Source organism: Triticum urartu, chromosome 2 (genome assembly GCF_003073215.2).
Source record: "Triticum urartu cultivar G1812 chromosome 2, Tu2.1, whole genome shotgun sequence".
Classification (NCBI taxonomy): domain Eukaryota; kingdom Viridiplantae; phylum Streptophyta; class Magnoliopsida; order Poales; family Poaceae; genus Triticum; species Triticum urartu.
The window spans coordinates 103,453,486-103,461,678 of NC_053023.1; positions in this window are offsets into that span (position 1 = coordinate 103,453,486).

Here is an 8,193-nt window from a genome sequence, read left to right on the forward strand (position 1 = left end):
ATTCATTGTTTCTTCCCCCTCTTCTCTCCGATAGACTATGAGACTGACACCACTGCTGGTGCCCCGATCGACTACGCTGTTGACGACCCCTCTTTCTTGCCAGAGCAACTAGGCAAGCCCCCCTTGATCAACCCGATATCGCCTATTCTTCTCTCTACTGCTTGCATTAGAGTAGTGTAGCATGTTACTGCTTTCCGATAATCCTATTCTGATGCATAGCCTGTCTTTGCTACTACTGTTGTTACATTTACCTGCAATCCTAAATGCTTAGTATAGGATGCTAGTTTATCATCAGTGGCCCTACATTCTTGTCTGTCTGCCATGCTATACTACCGGGCCGTGATCACTCGGGAGGTGATCACGGGTATATATTATATACTTCATACTATAAATGTTGTGACTAAACTCGGGTCGGCTCATTGAGTACCCGCAAGTGATTTCTGATGTTGGGGGCTGAAGGGGTAGGTGGTTCCACCCAGGTAGTGGTGGGCCTAGGTTCCCGACGGGCCCCGACTAATACTTTGAGGCGGACCGACAGGGCAGGCAGAGACCACCTAGGTGAGAGGTGGGCCAGGCCTTGATCGGCGTTCGCGGTTACTTCAAAATAACACGCTTAACGAGATCTGGGTATTTGATCTGAGTCTGGCTACTGGCCTATACGCACTAACCAACTACGTGGGAACAATTATGGGCACTCGACGTCGTGGTATCAGCCGAAGCCTTCGTGGCGTCAGCGACTGGGCGACGCGCGCCGAGTTGGACCGCGTAACACAACTTCCTTTATAATGGAGGTCGCTAGGTCTGCTCTCCGGCCGCCCTCGCAACGTGCAGGTGTGCAATGGGCGATGGGCCCAGACCCCTGCGCGCATAGGATTTAGACCGGCGTGCTGACCTCTCTGTTGTGCGTATGTAGGGCTGCGATGTGTTGATCTTTCGAGGCCGGGCATGACCCCGACAAGTGTGTCCGGACAAAGGGGGTCGAGCGTGTTGGGAAATGTGGTGCACCCCTGCAGGGAAGTTAATCTATTCGAATAGCCATGATCTTCGGTAACAGGACGACTTGGAGTTGTACCTTGACCTTATGATAACTAGAACCGGATACTTCATAAAACACACCCTTCCAAGTGCCAGATACAAGCGGTGATCGCTCTCTCACAGGGCGATGAGGGGAGGATCATCGGTTAGGATTATGCTATGCGATGATTCTTGGTGAACTTACCATCTACTCTCTTCTACATGCTGCAAGATGGAGGTTGCCAGAAGTGTAGTCTTCGACAGGACTAGCTATCCCCCTCTTATTCTGGCATTCTGAAGTTCAGTCCACATATGCTACCCTTTTCCATTTGATACCAATGCATACATTGTAGTGTAGCTCCTTGCTTGCGAGTACTTTGAATGAGTATCACGGTTGCTTTGTTCCCCCTTTTCCCCCTTCCTATACTCGTTTACTGCGACCAGACGATGGAGCCCAGGAGCTAGACGCCGCTGTCGATGACGAGTACTACTACTCGGGAGGTGCCTACTACTAGGTGCAGCCCGCTGACGACGACTAGGAGTAGTTTAGGAGGATCCCAGGCAGGAGGCCTGCGCCTCTTTCGATCTATATCCCAGTTTGTGCTAGCCTTCTTAAGGCAAACTTGTTTAACTTATGTCTGTACTCAGATATTGTTGCTTCCGCTGAATCGTCTATGATCGAGCTCTTGTATTCGAGCCCTCGAGGCCCCTGGCTTGTAATATGATGCTTGTATGACTTATTTTATTTGTAGAGTTGTGTTGTGATATCTTCCCGTGAGTCCTTGATCTTGATCATACACGTTTGCGTGTATGATTAGTGTACGGTCAAATCGGGGGCGTCACAAGTTGGTATCAGAGCCGACTTCCTGTAGGAATCCCCCTTCCAAACTCCTTGGCCGAAGTTGAGTCTAGTCATTGAAAAGTTTTTACTAACATGGTTGTGCGGCTTATGAGCCCACGTCGCCATTGGGTGGTATTAGGATCTTTTACTCCTCGATCCTTACTCTGGGACTTTGATCTATCTTCTACTCGGGTTAAATGATTTTACTAAATCTGACTCTAGGTTCTCGTAACTACTTCTCCTGAAGAGCCCCTTATCACAGATGATCGCCTACTGCACCAGAATATTTTGAAGATACTCTTCGATCATTCCCGAGACCCTTGTGCCCTCTGCCTTTTCAATTCCCTACTACCGATATATCCATATGGATAACGACATACACTTGTGGTTCATACAATTACTCTGAGTTTCTCTTGTTGTTACAAGATGCATCGAATTGCTCTCCGACTTTTAAGAATCCCTTGTACCACTGCCTTGTAATTCCTTGCCGCAAAGACACCCCTACGGATAATTCCTCGGACTTATCGAGTATCCACTCATTCCCAGTTGTTCTTGTGTTCTGCAAAAGACCTCAAAATACTATTTGATCTTTCGAAAATCCTCAATAGCCTATTGTTCTTGCAATTCTTGCATACTTGCATTCCGGTTAATTTCATTGGTCTAGCAATTTACTTTAAAAACCTTTGTGATTGTCATTCTGATCCTTTTGATTCAACATGTGTGTGAATGCACACAATCATCAGTTGTTCCCTGGAATTTATCCTTCCGATTCAGACGTCATTTCGGACATGAGCTGAATCTCGACCAATCAAATTGCCATCGATTGTACCCCTAAGGCTATTCAACTTATCCATCCCTAATCAGAGCATTGCTTCTGATTCCTTGTCTTGGAATTCATAATTCCTTTGCATTTGAGCTTTGAGTTAGTAAGTTGTTTCTATAATCCGATGCACTTGCATTCATTCTTCCTTTGATAGAGTACCGATACTCACATCAGCTCCGTTGTAGACCACCGGACCTCTTGTTGGATTATTTTCCGACAATGTCCTTCATATTCAAATAACCTTGTGAGCCTTTCCACGGATATATAAAGCCTTTGGTAAATTGTATCCTCTGTTTTCTCAACCATGCTCTATTTTCGAGCTGGTGGTATTTACTATTGAAGCTTGTGGTATATGTTTCCATGATACCCTGACGGGTTGAATCTATGCCTTCCTTAATATGTGTGAACTCGAAAGTTTTCACGTGTCATACTCTTCTGGTATTTTGCTAGATAAAATTTCAACACTACAACTTCTTCGAAAGTGAGAGGTGAATGGAAGGTTATACATTGAAGAAGTGGGAGTCGACCTTGAACTTTGTGTTCATGCCCATGGACACAATGTAGATCCTACCATAGAAGCTTCTTGTAATTATAACTATTTCGTTGATATAATATCATCTGGTATCTATGAATTGATCCTATGCAATCGTGGTTCCGACCATATTTTCTCTTTGGTCCCATTTCTCGGACAAGTTAAAGCACTTGTCTTTTGCAAGTCAATACACCAGTCCAACCTCTACCTTGATCTACCATTGAGTATTACCCTCTGGTATCTCGAGAATATCTAAGAACTGTGTTGCATCTTATGATTTTTCATCAGTTATTATTTCTCACTGATTTCAATTTTTCATGGGTTCTCAGTTGTTAGTCGCTCAAGAACACCGGTAAGTGAACCGATTCCGCACTCTGGTTCGATAACTCTAAGTAATCTTCGTTGCTTATGAGTTTAATAATCCTTCAAGTCATACCTAGCCTGATCGGCTATATCATTATCGTGCTGATTTTATCTGTGCTACCTGGTTCTTAATCCCGGAGCACAACTTTCGACAATGAGCTAAGCTTATGTCGATCTTCCTCGTCATATCATTTCTCGTTGAACAGCAAACTTGATTTCAATTTTGTGTCGTACCCATGGTTCAAATAACCTTTCGGTTCATCATTCCTTTAACTTGATGTCATCGTCGATCGATTACATCTTCATGAAATCTCTCGATAAATATGTCGTGATCATCATCATCATTCTAAGCTCTTCCAGGATATCAATTGAATTCATGATGAGAAATACCATCCTTACCCTCGATGATTTATGTTATCATCGACCACCTTATTGCCTTCCCACCAGCACAAACTTGTTCGTGTTTTGTGTTATACCTTGGGTTCCTTGCCATCCAGCTTATGCTATGTTCTACCTTGGAGTATTACCATCTGTCATGTCGACAATGCCATGGGAATTTCACCATCATCCCCTGAGAATTCTTGATACAGTGATACTTCTGGCCGTATCCCTTCATTTCTTGGTCCCCATGTTGTTTCAAACCGGAATACCGACAATTAAACTATGATGTGTGAATTCAAACTTCTAGCGACCCTATTGCTTTGAAGTTAATGGTCAATCGTTCGTTCTTATACTATGGGTTATTGAATCACCATTCCAACAATTGATCAGGCTACATATGCCCATATTTCGGGTGCACCTGTCAACCAATGTTTAATCGGTATGTTTTCCTCAAGCATACCTCATTATATCATTGATCTGACAAATGTTATCTCCTTGTTCACATAATTGCGGAAATCCATCTTTTGGAAATCTCAGTGAATTGTCGATGAGTTCATCAGCTACCTCCTCATCCTCTCCTTGGTTTAATGATGAGCTCTTGTTTCAGAACTCACTTCCATAGTTCATTTCCCGAGAAACTTACTATGTCATCTCGTCAAATTGTGTTGCACCTTTTCTTCTCAGGCATCCTGAGTCTGAGGTATCCTGACACCAGTCGGATCTGAATCTCGGTCAGATATGATGGTTGGAACATATTTCAAAGAGTTATAACATTGGTCTTTGTATGACCCGATAAGGTGATGTCATGCCTGGCACACCTGGCCAGAGGACCTATTGTTATAGCTTGCTTTTTGGCAAGGTTAGCCATTCTTCCACGAGGAAACTGTAAGACTTATTCTATAAGTTGTTCCTGAAGGATCCTTTGTGTATCCATAGCCCGATCTTTACCTGATGACCATGTCAATGCTATCTCGAAGCATGTCTGTGCTACTCCGATCATCAATAAGAGCATTTGAAGCACAATACTAGATTTTCTTTATCAATTATCTAAACACCGTTGTATGGGTAATATCATGAAATTTCTTCCCCCTTTCCTAAAGGGTTTTCTATGTTATATCCTGTCATGGATATCATGCTCTGCTTGTCCTTGGGAAGGATATACCCCTAAAATATGTGTTTAAATACATTTTCCTTTCCATTGTTCTATTTAATCTGATGATCACCTTTTCCTTTCCATTGTTTTGTTTAACCTTTCTGGTGATCTATATGATCTAAGAAGTAATATTCTTCTGCTTATTTAAACACCTTGGTGTACAACCTAGTCACTAAGACCATGTTACTATTGTTGATGACATTCCGGTAACCACCGATGGACGAGAACTTTGCCTATTGGTCCGTCTCGTTTACCGAGCAGGAAAATGGTTCTCTTCATCCCTCGCCCTTGGTGCCAACGTTGCTGCCGACATAACTGACAGGTCATCCTCTAGCATGCCTTGCTTTCATGACCACACAAGATGTGAGTGCCCTTCCTACTTTTATCCCACGTGGTGAGCCCATTAACCCACAGGTCCACATGATCGAAACCTGACTCTCCTGTACATCCCTGTTTCCAAAGTTTATCCTTTGGACCTTACCTCGTATGTAATTCTGCGAGCTACCTTCAATCAGATATTATCTTTCGGTATTAGACACAGTAGTTATTCCCGTTGCTTTGAACCCCTTCCACGCTCTGTATCAGGCATCGAATGATTGCCTGCCCGCTCGAAACTTCCCATGATACCTCCTTACTTTGCTCTTGATATTTTCTTAAGTTTCAATTCGAGAGTTACTTTCCTCCACCTTCCCCGATGTTATCGACTAGATAGGCAACCTTGCAGAGGTCCGTTCTCCCGGAATACCCACCCTTTATTCTTTCGTAAGTACGATGGACTTACCCAAAAAAAAAGGATGTCGACTTCATCATGATGACCTGGATTAGAGGAATGAAGGCATCAACTGAATGGATCGACCTCTTGGAGAAGAGCAACCAAGACCGAGAAGACCCGTTAGAATTTTGTAACCAAATGCCTTCCCCCTTACTCCCCCTCATAAATCTCGGGACGAGATTTCTTGTAGTGGAGGAGAATTGTGACGCCCAGATAATTAAGCTACAGTAACCCTGCCACGTCACCACGATTACCGTTGTCAAGTCCCATGTTGATTCAAATCAATTCAAAATTCAAATTCAAACTCAAGTTAAACCATAAATGTTTTCAAATGTTGAAACTAAAATGTTCAAAATGTAGCAAATAAATCATATATGATTATGCTGGAGAAAACACTTTTTTATAAAATCTTTAGATGCATTAAATTAAGTAAAACAAGGGCGAAACAATTATTTAAATGCTTTTAAAATAATAAACAATTACAAACCATTTTTTTAAGTGCTAAATTATTTGTGGCAGAGGCACATTTTGTAACACTAAATTAGGTGCCACTTTTGTATTTTATTAAAACTAAAATAACTAGATACTAAAGTGAAAAAGAAAAGAGAAAAATAAATAAAAGCAAAAAGTAAAAGAAACACTAAAAGAAACCCCCCCCCCCGCGTTTCCCTGGGCCTTAACCCTTAACCCACCCAGCGAGGCCTAGCCCACTCCCCTGCTTTTCCTCTTCCCCTGTTCACCCACGTCGCCCTGAACGCGCGAGGCACGTCCATGGCGCGGCGACCACACGCGTCGGCCATCTGTCGGCCTCCTCGCGCGGGTAAGCCCTCTCGGGTGAACCCTGACATCTCCATTCCCCTCCCCTTGCGCCCCCTTTTTCCCGACCCCCACCTCACCGCGCGGTCGTCGCCTTGTCAACGTCGTCCCCATGGCCAACTACATCCCCGCGCCGCGCCACCACGTCCCGGAGCTCCCCCGATGCCGTCTTCGTCGAGTGTGAGGAGAAGTCAGGCTGAAGGGCCTCGCCTCGCCGGGATCGACCCCGATTTCACCTGCTGCCATCGTCGCCGTTTTCGTCGATCTGCTTCACTCAGGCCTTCCCGAGCTTCACCGACTCGCCTGCGAGCACCGCGGTGAGCATTATGCTGTTCCCGTAGTTCGTTTTGCCCCGCTGCGTGCCTGTCTACCGCTGCTCCTTCTTACTGATGTCGCATGCGTCCCGCGTGCCCCGCCCCGTTCGCCACTGTCGTGTTCCCGCCGTGCTCCCCCTAGCTATTGCCTGAAGCTGCAGCCCACCTCCACTGTCGCCTGCAGCCCGCGGCCCCACGCCGGCGCCCGCCTTCGTTGCCGCCTGTAGGGGCGCCGCTCCCTGTCACCGTCCTGCGCCCGCGAGCACGAGCCCGCTGCCGCTTCCTCGCCGACCCCGCCCATCGAGTGTTGCGCTTGCCGTCGCGCATCGCGCCGCTGCCCTGTCCACCACGCCTCGCGTTCGCGCTTCTGCTACGCAGTTGCCGCCCCGGGACCCCCGACCGCTTGTTCGCTGCTCGCGGCCACCCCCATGCTCGCTCCGCTCGCGCCTCGTCGATGCTCGCCGACACCGCCTCGGTCGAAGCCCCGCCTGCTGCGTCTCCCCTGGCCGCTCGCCCAACTCATCGGTTGCCGGTCGCACCCGCCGTACCGGTCCTGCGTCGCCCTCGCTTGCGGCTCCCCCTGGCGACGCCCCCCGAGTGTGCCTCCTGCGGTCGGGCCACGCCCTCCCCGCGGCTGCCGCCACTCGCGCCGCCCGCTTGCCTGGCTGGCCGCCCCGTGCGTGCCCTTAGTGGGGCCGTCGCCCCCCTGGTGCGTGCTCGCGCGCGAGCCCAGCCGCTAGAGCCGGCCCTGTGTAGTTAGGAGCTAACTCCTAATTAGGTTAGTAAATAACCCCCCACTAATTATTCACTGACAGTAGGCCCCACTTGCTAATTAGTCTAACCTAATCAATTAAATACATTGTTAAAATTATGTCCCACTGACAACCGGGGCCCACCACTAATTAGTTTATTTTAAACACACTGTTAAAATAGTGGACACTGACAGTTGGACCCCACCGATCAGTTTGACCAGGTCAACTGTCAACCCAGTTGACTGTTGACCAGGCTGCTGATTGGGCAGTGGCCCACCTGTCATCCACTGAGGCTAGCTCAGAGTTGGGTGCACCTAGCATTTCATTTTTATTTTCGAATTAAATTAAATCCAGAAATTTCAAAAATGTTTAAAACTTTGAAAATTATTATAAAATAAATCGTAACTCGGATGGAAAAACTTTGAACATGAA